This window comes from Cuculus canorus, chromosome 9 (assembly GCF_017976375.1).
Source record: "Cuculus canorus isolate bCucCan1 chromosome 9, bCucCan1.pri, whole genome shotgun sequence".
NCBI classification, from domain to species: Eukaryota; Metazoa; Chordata; class Aves; order Cuculiformes; family Cuculidae; genus Cuculus; species Cuculus canorus.
In genome coordinates, this window is record NC_071409.1 from 5,214,234 (window position 1) to 5,227,995 (window position 13,762).

The following is a 13,762-nucleotide window of genomic DNA, read 5'->3' on the forward strand; positions in this document are numbered from 1 at the left end:
GAATGAAAAGAAAAAATATCAAAACCCCTTTCATGTTGGTGAATGGAGAACTGAGGTTGAGGAACAGAAAACAGTGACACAGAGCTCCCCTACAGCCACGACTCGGGGAATCTCCTGTGAACAAAGCATGATGTGCATGGCCTGTGGTGCTCCTGTGAGCTAGAGACAGAGGCGAGCTGCACTTTCAAGGCTTCCGTGTGTTGTGAACTTGCTGGCCCTGAGATGCTGAGTAGTGAGATAGAAGAAACGGGCTTCCCTTGACCAAGGCAATCTACAGAAGTTGCTCAAAACAGTAAAAGGCACAGTTGTGGTATGCTGTGTTTCTTCTTCTTCCTGGGAACTACCTTTTCCTAATCTGTATTATGACTTCTTCAAATGACCACCCTGTGCACTCTGCTCTGTTTCAATCCAGTCATCATGAAAAGCTAGAGGAGATGTCTTAAGGTATCCCACTTAAGTGCATGTATTCAGGAATGAAAAGATGTGCAGAATTAAAAATTATGTATGCCCAGAATTCAAGCTCTGAAGTTAAGTTTTTATTTGCTTCCTTTAGTCTTCCTAACACTTCAGCTGCGTATAGAAGAATGAATGAATAAATGTAGACTATTCAGAAAATTGTAGCCACTAAATTAATGTCCTCTTTTCAAGTATTTTTTTATATCTAGGAACTCAACACACATGACTTGAGAAACGGTCAGAACACTTTTCAGTTGGTACAATACAGCATAGTCTTTAAATTTCACAAACCAATACTTCATGTAATCACACCTGGTGGGAGCTGCCCTAAGCATATATGAAGTTCTCCTTTATTTCTTTCAGAAGAGAGAAGATGGACACTGCACAGGGAGTGGAAGCAGAACACGCCTGCTGAAAGACACAGTTTTCTGGAGCTTGCACCCCTAAATGCTCTATGTGTTAATACACAGTTACAAAATGTGTGTCCCCAAAGAGCTACCACAAATATTTGGCTTGGGTTTTCCAGCAGATTGAGTATTGTAACAGTATCCTGTTAGGGAATCTTTGCATTTGAACTGTACCGTTATGTACCCCTCTTGTGGATGACACTACAGAAGGCTATGGCTGAATTTTCACTGCTTTCAGCTTTAATATTTAAAATGTTTATGATGTTCTCATTCATCTGAATGCAACAGATTTTCATTTCAGTCAGCCATGTAGCATTCCTTATGCTCTAACACACAGCACAGAGTGGGCATTTCCAAAAGTGGGCATTTCCCAAAAAAGTGGGCATTTCCCAGCGCTGCACTTAGCTACCTGCCTTCTCCACTTACCCTTTAAATCGGCTGGGCAAAGCAAAATGTCTGTATGTTATAGGATGGAAATATATATCAGTGAGAACTACCATGGACTTGAAGGTTTATATACATTCAAGTCTATTTTCACTGCTTTATTGTGAAAATAACAGACAACTTATTTTCTTGCACACTCTTTGTGCAAGTTAGGAAAGGATTTTTCTTTCCAATCAGTTTTCAGTGGTCCTTTAAGCTGATGGGGTCCCTTCATGTTTATCACCTGTGTGTTTAGCAGCTACCTTCCTGCTTTAATAGCAATTCATTTAAAACAAATAGTAGTCATCTGTAAGGTGAAGAATTGCAAAGCATGAAGTAAGGATTACAAGATTAATTATAAGAAGATGATGGAAGACAAGCATTGTGTTGAAGAGTTTTCCCCCCTGTTTGAGCAGCAGGCCTGGTTTCATCACCTTCTACAATGGATTTATCAGCTTTGTATCAGAACCTAAAAACTGAGTACTTTGTTGAGAAAGTGTCCACCCTAAGCTAAGCGTAAACATGGAGCCTTAAGAGTGCAGAAGTCCTAGGTCAGAGAGAAGAGAGAGGTGCAAGAGATAGCTTAACAAGTAAGGTAGCAGAGACTGTAGATGGTCTGTGTGGTAAAATGCTGAGCAGCAGAAGTTAATTAAGAGCCAAATGAGGAAACTGGTTGGAGGAACAAAAGTAGGAATGGCTAAAGGTAGCTGGTACTGCCAGGTCAGCTGCAGCTTGGAGGAGGCCTTGTTTTAAGTCTATTAAGTCAGGTAAAGTGCGAAGACTTGGCTGCAACAAATTGTGAGTGGGGTGTTACTCCAAGAGGGAAAAGGATGGCTTGTTCTCACATGGAAGTCAGAAAGATAAGTAAAGTACAACTTTTGTGCTTTGAAAAAGGAGTAGTGGGCAACTAAGGCTTCCTGGTTTGATATTTTTTTCTGTGTTCCATGAAGTGCATTTTTAAAAGTGATTAGAGTCAACATTTGTGAGGGAAGGAGGTACAGCTTGTTAAACAGCCAGCCTCGTAAGTCCCTGTAAGTCTGGTAGAGAAATGAGACTTGACCCAGGATTTATTAATGACATTGAGAAATTGATCGGCTTCATTGCTGCTAATGAAGACCTGGCAGAAGGTTAAAACAGATATAAAGTAAGCCTCTGGGAAGAAACTGGATAGGTTCCTTTAGTAGCTGGTATACGAGATGGAGACAGGTATAGTTGTTTGTTCATTTTTTTAATAGCATTTTCCTTTTTTTTTTTCTTCTAAACTAGTTTGTTTCTGTTAACTGTTCAAAATTGGGAGAGATGATGGTTTTGCTTTCATGTGCAATGTTCTTTTTTTTGCCCTTGTTAATACATTTAGAGATCCTTTCAATGAAGGGATAAGAACTTTGGCCATATAAGCCTCCAAATCTTGAGGCTGTCCTATACATAACCCATTTTCTGACTCGTGCCACTTAGACTAAAGTGATAAATACCATCAGCATAAATGGCAGAATTAGTTTTTTTGTTGCCAGGAGTTGGGCATATTTTAAGTTGCGTATCTGGAATCATAGCAAGCCATTACAGGGAATGTTTTTTAACTCCAAGTGGACTGATTCTGAAAGAGAATAAAATGAGCGTGTTTGTACTACTCTTTTGAAATGGTACAATTGGTGTTGTGGTGTAAAGCACAATAGTTGGAGGAACTCTACTCCATCGTAGCAAAAGCTGACCACTATACAAAATTAAAAAAATGCTGTGATTTTTATTAGTAGCCTTCTATCAATCTGCATATGTGTACATTTTTTAACTCTATTTCACAAACAATGAAGCAGAATGAGACAAGTCAGGTGTTTAACTGAAACCATTTGACAGATCAGGGATGGATTTGAAAATAACCTTTTACTACAAAAGCCAGCAGGGAGACTGGTAAACAACTTTCTCTATACTTTGTGTACGCTTTCTTTTTCTTGAGGATGAAGCAGCCTTTCTTCCTTGGAAACGCATACATTTGTATGTCTACTGCTTACGGCTTGTTTAACTGAAGTTTGTAGTTCACAATCTCTTCGGAAATATCCAGAAGATAAAGCAGAAAAGGTCAAGGAAAAAGGATAATGAGTAGGGAAAGAAGAAGAAAGGGGAAGCTGATGTTGAAAACAAGGGGTGGGGGTGTCAATAGCATGAAAATGAGAACTGGGAGAGTGTCCATGTAAGACTGTGGAAGAACAGAAGGTAGGATGATTTGCAGAGTGAAGACAGCATAGGCCATACAAATACCTCAAGGTGCTTGTTAGGGAAAGTATATGTGTTGAAAATTGGATAGTAGAATAGGGAGCATTCAAATGATGCCAGAGAGACAAGGGAGAAGTTTATTCTGTTGTCTTTGGCCCTTTTAACTGCTGTGGAGAGCACTTTGCAAGCTTTAGGCTGTTACTTTTCGAGACAGGTGCATTCGAACTGAATTGGGTGTGCAAAATAGCCTTTTAGGTTATCGGGAAAATAGATGGCTTATCGCATCAGAGATTACTTAAAAGATTTGGTTTGTTTAGACTGGTTAAATAAAGGCTAAGAGAAGGTATGATTGCTGCCTATGAATACTTCAAGGGAGTAAAGTACAGGGACCAGAAAAGTAAAATACTACATAAGCTAAAAGTCAATATTAGCAGAGTTACCAGAGGTCGTGAATAAATTTTGGCTGAGAAAAAAGGAGTCTGCGACATGGCTTTCTACAGCACCCGGGGTCTAGAATGGAAGACTTAAAAGTACTGTATTCATCCTATGCTCAGAGGAGTCTCAGACTATGAGAAGATGGATAGGTTGCCCTGTGAAGTCATCCCTCTCTTGAAAGAAGCGAATTCTGTTGCAGCCCATCTCTAAAGCATCGGTTCCTGTCTGTAGCTTGAGTGTGGTGGGTGAACTATGTCCCAGGGATCAGAACTGAGTTCCGTGATGTGAAAACTTTCAAAGACTTGAGAAATTTACTTACTCCTCAATAGAATGAAGCAGAATCTCCATGGTTTTCTCATCAAAAAGCAGAAGGAAGAACAACTCATTTAGAAAAGGTGAATATGTGACTCCGTAGGTTTTGCACAGCCAGGTTAAGCAAAAGCAGGGAGCTTAGCGTTGGTGTAGTTAGTAACTGCACCTCACTGCTGTATCTATTGAAAGAGGCTGGGTGTAAGGGGAGGGAGGGGTTGCAGCAGCACTGGTTGGTCTCTCCGGTGTGTTGGCTTTTCGAGTTTAATCTAAGCAGCCCAATTTGGACAACTGAGCAAATCCAACCATCTTGGATGTACATGAAGACTACAGAAGTGGTTTTAGGCCACTAGCAGTTGCTTAGGGAGTCAGCCACCGTGCTGCTCTCACTTGATAAATGTGGCTTAATAATTAATTTCCATCTGGAGGAGAAGTTACTTCTGTAGCTCATCTAAGCCTGGGCAAGTAATTTATTGACTCAGGTATACATTAGGGAGATAATTGGTTCATTACCAATAATGGAGCTTAAGGAAGTATTGCAAGGAGGCTTTGGTTTTTTTTCGAGATAATGTGTTTGAAGGTTTGGTCTGTAGCTGTATGGAATAGTTTTTTTCCTGGATTGTACCAAACACAAAGCTTAGTTAAACCCTCAATTTAGAAGCATAGCAACCATAGGTAAGATAACAACTGTTAGATTAGCTGTTTCAAAATTTATTTTAAATTCATTAAGTCTTCATTATTTTCCATAGGCTATGGAGATGGCTTGTTGTGGTCCAGATTCTGCTGACTGTCTCCTCAATTACTTTCAGAGAAAATAATAGAATCATAGAATGGTTTGAGCTGGAAGGGACCTCAAAGCTCATCCAGTTCCAACCCCTGCTGTGGGCAGGGACGCTTTCCACTGGATCAGGTTGCTCCAAGCCCCATCCAACCTGGCCTTGAACACCTCCAGGGATGAGGCAGCCACAACTTCTCTGGGCAACTTGTAGCAGTACCTCACCACCCTCACAGGAAAGAATGTCTTCCTAACATGCTGTCTGAATCTCCCTTCTTTCAGCTCAAAACCATTACTCTCTGTCCTGTCCCTGCAGTCCCTGATAAAGAACCCCTCCTCGGTTAAAATCCTCACTTGTTCTGGAGTTTACATAGCACACATGGGTGAAATTGCAGGTTGAATGACTTTGATCTTATCTATATTGTGGAAATAGCAGTGGTTTCTCTGCTGTGATACCAGTGAGTTCTGATAGAGATGTTTTTCTCAAATTAATCTTTCAAGTCTTGACTGGACTTGGAGTTAGGTTGTTAGTAACCGTGGTGGGAAGAACTATATTTAATTTTTATCTGTGACATAAAGGGATGAGGAAATTTTCTTGATTATCTTGATCTCATGATAAAATACGTATCTAACAGGATGTATTTGTCCTGATAAACAAAATAGAAATTCCATATAACCCAGCATGACTAGTGACTGATGTTTCAAACCCCCTGTTTTTAATCATAGCATGAAATTTTCCATCTCTTTCTTTTTAAAAAGTATCTTTTCAATTTCCATCTCTCAAAAACAATAATTTCTGGCTAAGCACGTAGTCTTTCTTCTTCCCCACAATGGTCTTCCAGATATATTTGAGTCTTATTTGAGTTTTAGTTGGCCATATGAGCAAAGCAGCTGTCTGTGTTCACAAAGCCAAGTCTATGTGAGCTTATGTAATACACATGTGCTTCAAGTATCTCCAGAGTTCAAATAATCCTAAATCCAGTCATGTTGTACAGTAGTCACTTTGTTTCCTGATGCCTTTCAAGTTCTGAAAATAGGTCCGTTGCTGTGTTTTATACAGACTAGAGCACAAGGTTGAAGTGCTGATATATTTGGCCACATTTGTACATGAGGCAGAGGGTGATGGGAGGTTTGCTGTTTAACCGGAGGCTTATGTCTCTCTTATGTCTCTCTTATAGTAGCTCCCTATTGCATCTTTATTTTCTTTAGAGGTGGGAAAGAATGCCAGAGAAAGGTTGGAATTTGGAGAACCCAGTATGTGTTTGAATTTTCAGCAGTAGGCCCTGGAAAAGATGGCATGAATCCAGCTATGGGGCATACCCACCACCTACCCAGGGGTCCAAAAGCCTAATTTAAGGTGAGATCTGGACTTTTCATCCTGACCTGAGCCATACCTCTTCATGAATTATAGTTCGTATTTTCCAGTTGGGTCCTGGATCTGACTTGTTATCTTGCTTTTGCCTGATGATGACTGGACCATTGACACTTTGGTTGCTGTGAGACTGTGCCCTGTGGATGAGCCCACTGCCCAGCCAGTGTTGTGGCCATCCCAAGGTCCCCCCTATCCTTTCCTTAGAGAACAGCCAGCTCTTACTGCTGCATTGCACTGTTCTTCACAATCCTTTACTGCTTTTTATGGTGTCAATAATAAGAATACTGAAATCGTAGGATCAATAGAATAATATGGGTGGGAAGGGACCTTAAAGATCATCTAGTTCCAACCCCCCTGACATGGGCAGGGACACCTCCCACTGGCTCAGGCTGCCCAAGGCCCCATTCAACCTGGCTTTGAACACCCCCAGGGATGGGGCAGCCACAACCTCGCTGGGCAACCTGGGCCAGTGTCTCACCACTCTCATGGTGAAGAAATTCTTCTTAATGTCTAGTCTAAATCTGCCTCTCTCCAGTTTATACCTATTGCCCCGGTCCTATCCCCACAAGCCTTTATGAATAGTCCCTCTCCAGCTTTCCTGTAGCCCCTTCAGGTACTGGAAGGTCACTATAAGGTCTCCTCTGAGCCTTCTCTTCTCCAGGCTGAGCAACCGCAGCTCTTTTAGCCTGTCCTCATAGGGAAGGTGCTCCAGCCCTCCGATCATCTTTGTAGCCTCCTCTGGACCCGTTCCAACAGCTCCATATCCTTCTTACGTTGAGGATTCCAGAACTGGACTCCTCATGATGAAATGGTGAAAGTTGTCATTCTGGATATTCAAATCATCCTCAGAAATGGATATGGTCTGTTCTGATATGTAAAGGAGGATGGCAGGGGGGAAATAGGCAACCTTGTTCAAGTAACTGTTAAGTTTATATGATCCTGAGTCTGTTGGATCATGGTGCTGGTGTTAACAGTCCATTCTCATTTTGACTTTGTCCTGAGATAAATGTTACTTATAAAATGACAATTTGTATTTTTAGCAACATATAAAGATTTCTTTGGAATGGCTTTATAGTCTAATGTTGACTGCTTTCTTGCAAAACTGAGCTCAGAGTGTTTAGAGGAAAAGTCACCGACCATTCGGCAACAGTTATTTCCAGAACAGTAAGCTAATGGCGAGTTGGATCTCGTATTTGAGATCTGCTGCTTGCTTAAGGTAAACATACACTTAATTTAAGAATGTGTTATTCTCAGAGCCTGGTGAGTGAGAAGTGTTTATTATAGTAGAAACACTGCCTGTCGCTTAAAAAACCCAACAAAACAAACCCTTTAGTTTTTCATCCGACTTCCCTACAATTACCAGGCTGAGACTCCATAAAAGAGCTTTTGTTGTAACCCTCATAAAGAGTATGTCCAAACCTCCTTTGAAATATGTGTGAAAAACAGTTTAAAACATACTGGTGGTCATTACAAGACATAGTATGTGGCATTTACAGGAAACAGTCATTCCATATTATGCGAGAGTTGCCGCAAGCAATTGCAGTGATATATTTAAATTATCTGGGGAGGAGGGTGGGAATCCTGAGATCTGAACATATGTTAAATGTTAGAAGTGACGCTTTCAATTTCACCAAACTTATATTTAATGTGAACAGATGGGATTTTTGTTTCCTAATTCTGTGAGTTGCCTTTAAGTATTTCATCCTAGAGTGAATCCAAGACACTTATGTATTATTTTTTTTTTGCTGTGACTTACTCACATATTAGAAAGGACTGGAGATATGAGAATATACTGATGTTTTTCTCTTCCTTTAAGAATATCATAGAGCAGCAAATCAATTGTGTTATGCATATGCAACTTGCTTCTACAAACACAATGAAAAACTACAGAAAATAAATCATGTAAACTACTGGTTTGCCAGTGAATGAAGATGATAGACTTTTCCTTTTAAAAGAGAGCATATAAAGGCACCAACAAAACATTGTTGATACATTATGGCAAATATTGACAAATAGTCATTGAAAACTGTTGTCTTCTGCACATTTTGCCTTCTCCTTCTTGCAGTTAGTGAGATTTTCTAAAAGGAGGAGCTGTGTTGTCACAATCGGATGACAAATATATCCTGACACCTTTATATATGAAAACTTTCCAGCACTGCCAGCTGGTGATGTAATTTCAGAAACGCAGGTAATTTTTCTTGTGATACCACAATGGGTTGCTGTTGAAGTTAATTTTCCATCTCAGCCTAGTTCTGGAGAGAAGTAGATAGAAGAAAACTTAGAAATATAGATCCATTTTTTTTCCTTTTATTTGTCACTGCTTAGAACAAACAAACAAAATTATCGCTTGAGCAGTGTGTTGCTCATATCTGTTTAAAACTTTCTGGTATATAATGCTGCAATGGATCACGTATTGTGATGTCAACAATATGCAACAAAAAGACCCCAAACTTATTAGGTAATCGGAAGACAGGCTTACGGTTCACCAGGTCAGATAAGCGTATCTGCTATTTAGATCACAATTACTGAGAACTTCAATAGCTGGAATACGAGTTGCAGTCTCAGTAGTGGCTTGACTTAATTGACTTTCATCATAGATTTTGGCTCCGCCAAGTGACTTTTCGCCTTGAATTGGAGGTGATGCACCTGTCTGTGAAGCGAATACTTCAGTATGAATGAAACCGATCATCAATCATCAAACAATGTGATGCTTCCAGTTCCTCAGACTACATGAAACATAATTCACGCTCAATGTAATCAGTTACAGCTCAGTGTTGGCTAATCTTCAACTGAAATCAATAAACAAGCCTGGACAGGGAGAGATTAGGCAAGTCAGAAACATGTACGGTGGTGTTTGCTTTTGTAGGCTTTTTGAGAGGTCAGATAATGGAGACATCAATTAAAACAGGATAAACATTGGGTTTCTTCCAGTGCAATAGCCTTTTCCTTTCTTAAATGTGAGTGTGGGTTTAGCTTTAGTGCAAGCTGTCAAACCACTGCCTATGTTTATAACCAATATATCACAGACACAGCCAGGGAAAACTTCAGTGTTCAAACTTATTTTATAGACAGCACAGTGTAGGTTTTGTATGAAAACATTAAGGGTCAAACCTGCTTTGCAGAAAGCAGTGGGTTTTGTTCCATTTATATCAGCATGACTTCAACATTCAGAATGAAAGTTGGTTGTGAAGAACATATGTGTGAAGTAAATACTTCAATTTGAATAAAACTGAGTAAACCTCAAACTATGTGCAACTTCCAGTTCCTCAGGCTCTAAATAGAACCCAAGTGTGCTACCTCCTAAGTATTTTCATCAACAATGCTATTTTTTTCTGTGGGCTGAAATGACAGTTTTTATCTTTTGCCCTTTATTATTTAGGCTGTTTTGTGTAAATATCCTTCTATCCTTCACTGCTTTGTAGTCCAATAGACTTGGTAAATACCATGGTTTCATGGTTTTGTTGTGTGTATTTTTTTTTGGGGGGTAAAGGGGATATTTTATTCCCAGCCTTGTTTTACAGGACCCAAACAGTGATGCCTTCTGTAGTCGGAGGCGCCGTCACTGAAGCTGTTGCTTATAGGGTTAAGTATATACTGAGTCAGAATGTCTGTTGAGAAGTGGTTTGGCAGTGAGTTTGTCCTCAAAACTAGAAAGTAGGTTGCCTGTTCTAATTCTAAGGGCCTGTAGTCTTGAGCTTGCAGAGGAGAGAGAAGTACATGAGGGGCTTTATGGGGTTGTGTTCTGCTCCACGACAGATGCAGTCGCTTAGCTGTAGCTCAGAAGATTTACAGGCATCTTTTTAGAAAAGTGAGCCAAAATGCAGCACGCTCTGGTAGCTGATGGTGATTTCTTATTTTGTTTTTGACACAGCACAATTATTATGCAAGGAGGCGTAGCCAGCTGTGAGACAGATGGAGCCACATATGTTTCTACTCCCAAGAGGGAGGTTTATGTACAGAGCTGCAGTGAGGAATAAGGCTGAGTGAATGATACTAAAGGTTATTCATATAGATATGTGTGGATTTGTAGATAAATTCACTTAGATTATGTGGGTGATTTGGTTTTTTTGTATTAACTTTCTGACTATAATAGAGTTTTTCATTCATTGAAATCTATAAAGCAGTAAGTAGTGAGGAAGCTCTTGGTGATTATTCCAGTCAGCAATCTGAATGCTAGAATACTGCATGACTTGTGCATGTGGTCTCTTTCCCAAACTAGAGGTGGCTGTGCCACCTTCCTCCTCCTTCTCAAAGCCAGTGGCACCTTGCCACCACCACCTAGAAAAGCCTAACGTGAAAAGAGATGACACCTTCTTTTCCCATCTCACTTGACGCAGCACCGAAAAGCTCTGCAAAATGAGATTAGAGCTGCTGCTGTGTTGGGCCTTCAGGACTGGCTGAATGTGAGGATGAATTCATTGTTTCTCTGAGGGCTTCTTTTCTCCTCTAAGTCAAACAGAGCACAGAAGAGCTGCAGAGGCTGGAAAACGGAGGACAGTCACCAGCCAGGTTGCTGCTTGCTTGCTGTAGCCTCAAGAAGGTTTATTCGACAGTGCTCTGATTCCAGTCAGCAGTACCCTTGGGCACTGGTCAGGGCTATGAGCAGGCAGATCAGGGAGTACCAGTATTACCCAGGACAGTAAAAGTCCGTGCTATCTCATACCTAAGGTGTAAAAAGGGAGCTGTCTTCAGTGCGAGTTACATAAAGTAGATTTTTTATTTTTTTAAAGTGCTCAGATTGTTGTTCCCTGTTATAACTTCCTTATTTAATCTTTTGTCTTTTTGTGATGATGGGACGAAAGATTTGTTTGCGTTTCAGCCCTATTAATGGCTTCTTATGCCAACATAAAATTAGGACGGTGCTGTGTGTGCAGCTAGGAACAGTCAAGGGCTGAGTGAACACAACAAAGGTAATTTGCAGACAGATATCTGGATCGTCCTAAAAAATCCACCTCCGCTGTTACAGTCAGTCTAAGGTACAGGACTATTCCTTCCTTTTTAGAGTATGAGAAATCAGTGCCGGGATTAAGCAAGCACAGAGAATTTAAGATGAGGGAGAAGGCAGTAAAGTTTACAAAGACAAATGACAGTAATCAGAATTGTAAATCTTCCATTCCTAGGCTATTCTGTCATTTGCAATTAAAGAGTATAACATTTGGGGACACACATGTTATGCATTTTCTAATTCATCCTAGAGCAAATCACATGCATATGATCTGTAAGTTGTTTTTATCACACACACTCCCTTGAAGAGATGTTAGTCTTCAGAAATACTAAACTGCTCTTCGATTCAAGCTGAAAATGAAGAGCTGCAGATAAGTGGCACTGGTAAATAGCAGCCTGTGTTGTCTTGGCTAAGGCTAGTGTGCAAGGGATAGATGTTAATGCTCTCAACAAAAGTAATTCTTGAAAGTAGGGGTCCTGTACACTGAAGGGGATTCTGCTTGTATTGCAAAACATTCTGAAGAAAACTTACTAGCCAGATAAAATGTTGAAAATTATTTGAGATGGGTTGTAAATATTGGCATACTTAGCCTATTACTGAATCGCTGATGAAAACCGGAGGCATAATTCGGGAAGATGAATTAGCAAATAAGAAGTAGTGTCCCAGTTTAGCCATATGCTTCCAGACACAGCCCTGGTAGAAACAACAACCAATGAACAATACAAGAATACAGGATCTGCTATGTGGCATTACACTCTGTGTGTGTCAGAGGATTTGGGAGGTGGAGGGGTCCTTCCTTCTGTTGCACCGCTGTCCTAGAGAATCAGCCAGTTAGATGGTGATTTTTTTCTCTCAATCCTGTAACGTGATTTATTAAGTACTTCTGAGGATAAGAGACTAGACATAATGCTCTGCTACCCCTGTAGCAGATTACGTCACTTAATTTCTAATTGGGATGTGTCAAACAGTGTTTAAATTGCCTAATATTACATAGACAACTCACTACAAGTTCTCTAGAATAGGAAGTCCTGCTTACTTCTGGAAGAACTGGTAGAAAAGTACTTAACCAAAAGATATGATTCTCTTTACTCCAGCCTGTAACACAAAAATAAGATGCTGAACACCTGATATTTTGGCATCCGTGTCTATTCTTGCTTTCCACCATTTTGTTACTGCTGTGGTCCTGTTGTGACAGTAGCAGCTGGAAGAGCTGTCGTATTTCTTCTCACTTTGCCTTTCTGGTAGCCAAGCTGAGTAGCTGTTGCAATAACAACAAGTCCCCCTGCTTGGAGCCTGCCCAGGAGAATGCCCACAGCAACTGTTGTGACATGAGAAGTAAAAAACATCTTCAAAATACTGAGCAATGTATTTCAGCCTTAAATGCATTGCAGTAGATTTGTCGCAATGTCATGGGAGTTTTTAATTGTGCTTAAGGATGTAGTTGATATCGAGCAACTTGGAGATTCACAGACAGCAGTTACGTAATTTGCAGTACTCTGAGTGCTTCAACAGAAATACGTTTGACAGAACTATACTCTGAAGGCCAACTAAGTGATTAATATTCACAGGGTAAGTGGGAGAAAGTATGTATTTACTTTGGAAATTACTTTGTCCTCTGAGTGTGCAGATGGTGACACCAGTGTAGCATGTCCTGCCTAACCCCTCTCCACAGACTGGCTGCTTGGGCTGTTGCCCCTCCACAGTTTCCAGTCTGGGCACTGTCACCCCATGTAGTGCGAGGTAGCTCTTCAGTTTTTACTCACAGATAACCAGGGCAAGGCCCAGAACAGGAACAAGCAGTTTTCATGTCTTGTAAAGAGGGAAAGAGGCACTGTGGATTGTCAGTAAACTCTAGTAGCTGAAGGCACACCACTGATTCCTGGTAGAGCTTTCATTATACCAAATCACGTACCTCCATCTTGACTGAGCTGAATTTTAGCAACCTTTCTGCCTGTCTTAACGCGTGCTGGTGAGACGTTAAGCCAACTATAGTCAGTTAGAAGGACCTGCATGAAACCGATGTTGGCATTGTCACAAAAACCTTACTCGGCAGCTTAACCCGCAGGTCTTTAAAAACAGGAGTGTCCTCTTTCAAGTGTGGTGGCATTCACCACAACTGGTTGAGTCAGTAATACCATTAGAGGTGAAACATTCAAGGCTGATCAGAGACATCAAAATTGCCACCAGAATGCCCAGTTATTTATCTTCAGTTACTGAGAAGGTGTTCAAGAAACAAGGCCAAACCAGCTTTTTTTACAAACTACGGTGGCAGTTTGTAGTGGGCTCAGGGAATGCCGGCGGAGGTGAAGCTTGCTTTTCACTAGCAGTGCTTCAGAGTAGCAGGCGGGAATGGCATCGCTAATGCTGTCAAATATTGAAGATGAACTTCAGGAGGAAGTGAGTGGTAACCTAAAAATGTTTTTGGCATTTCT